Source organism: Petaurus breviceps, unplaced genomic scaffold (genome assembly GCF_028583685.1).
Source record: "Petaurus breviceps papuanus isolate PSGF00001 unplaced genomic scaffold, PetGlider_PUasm1.0 76, whole genome shotgun sequence".
In the NCBI taxonomy this organism is placed as follows: domain Eukaryota; kingdom Metazoa; phylum Chordata; class Mammalia; order Diprotodontia; family Petauridae; genus Petaurus; species Petaurus breviceps.
The window spans coordinates 43,559,860-43,561,707 of record NW_027186473.1 but is presented as its reverse complement, the minus strand read 5'-3'; the positions used below and the strand labels follow the sequence as shown (position 1 = coordinate 43,561,707).

The 1,848-nt window shown below is 39.7% G+C and overlaps 1 non-coding gene across 1 annotated transcript; it reads right to left on the bottom strand.

Moving 5' to 3' along the window:
- Positions 1-668: 668 nt before the first annotated feature.
- On the bottom strand, positions 669-809 carry LOC138175224 (small nucleolar RNA SNORA48). Its single transcript, XR_011171942.1, has one exon. It is a non-coding gene; the product is annotated as a small nucleolar RNA SNORA48 (small nucleolar RNA).
- Positions 810-1,848: the final 1,039 nt, after the last annotated feature.

The following is a 1,848-nucleotide window of genomic DNA, read 5'->3' as shown; positions in this document are numbered from 1 at the left end:
AGAGAGAGAGAGAGAGAGAGAGAGAGAGAGAGAGAGAGAGAGAGAGAGAGAGAGAGAGAGAGAAGAGAGTTCCAATATTACACACATTCTTTGCAATCATGGGAAAAGAAGATAAATTGTGAATCTAGTAAACTGAAGATGAAACAGGCAAACACCTCCTACCAGAAATGTGAGGGACTTAAAATGCAGAATGAGGCATATGTTTTTGGATGTGTCCAGTGTGGGAATTTGTGTTGCTAAACCATAAGTGATTTTTTAATTGGGGGGCAACAGGAGGAAAAGATATAGACATAAAAAATAAATTTAAAAAAATTTAAATGCTTCAATGAAAAATAATGAGTCTATGTTTTAGAGGTTCTACATGCTTTCTTATGGGCTTTTTAAAAATATCGTAATGCCAACTTCCAACTAACCAGCCTCTAGAATAAATGGGGCTGGTGGCACACAGGGATTGGACTCATGTTGGTTTTCACTGAAATTCAGAGTAAACAAAGCTACATTCCCTTTGATTATAGATGAGCTAGAATGTGACTTTACTTTTCCCATTTTCTCCAAATTTTAACTTTGACTTCAATTAAAGTTATCTCACTGATTCTAAATGAAATTTCTAAGTGCCATGGAATTAACAGTAACCAATACTCTCTTTCCTTCCTAAGACCAGTGGATAATTATGTGCCCAGGGCATGAACCAGCTATAGATATCAAGCAAAGCATCAAGCTGGGATGAACTTGGACTATACAGCAGCTAAGCCCCTGAGTGATATGAGAAAACCACCAAAGAGGTGTCTCTCTATCCAGTGTCACTGGCAGATTTCTTGTTTTAAGATAAACAGAATAGTAAGGAAGGAAAAAGCAAAGACAAAAGAAGTCCACATCTAATGGCCCAGCATAACACCATCTGCAGCCTTAATGATTTTATTCATTGAAGTGGATTAGTTGTAGTGGAAAGACCACTGGATGGAGAATGAGGGGACTTGGGTTTTCAAGCCCAGCTTTGCCACTCAGAAGCTAAAGTTAGAACTTGGAAATCATCCCTCATTTTTTAGGTAAGGAAGCTGAGCCTTAGAAAAGTGGAATCACTTTCTCAAGGTTATATGGGCAGAATTGTGATCTAAACCCAGGTTTTTTCACTCCAGTTCTCTTATCACCATTACCTATATGAAAGGTTTTGTATAACTCTGAAATCCTTTGCTGTCATAAACAGATCAGTCAGGAACCAGACATCAAATAGCATATTTAATTGAGATAGAATAGTAAAGTAAATAACTAAGCAAAAAAAAAACAGTACAATCATTCTGAGTTCCTAAACCCCTCAAATGGGTACACTCTCCTAGACTCCCACAATGGCAGGGAAGGGAATAATTCTCAGGGAAACCAATGCCCAAAAATGAGGAAATGTATAGTGATTAGGACATATGTACCTCTGTCTCTCAGCATCCAGCTATGCCCTGCTGCTTCTTAGCCTCATTTTTTCTTATAGCTTTTTCAGTGTGGTTCCAAGAGCTGGGTGTCACCACACCCAACCTCCAAAAAAAAGCTCCACCCTTTGTCACTGCTCCTTGCCTTCAAAGTTACTATTCTCTGCTCCTCCACTCAACTGCTGCTTCCACCTACTCAAGTCATCATTTCCTTTCATCTGCTGCTACTGCTTCCTGAGGGAGTGTTATTTTCTGAATTTTACCTTTTTTTTGTTAGACAGTCCTACATCACATCCAGTTGCTACAGAAAGGATAAAAGAGACGGCGAGCACCTAGCTTACCTGCGCCTCTCTCTCTCTCTCTCTCTCTCTCTCTCTCTCTCTCTCTCTCTCTCTCTCTCTCTCTCTCTCTCTCTCTCTCTCTCTCTCTC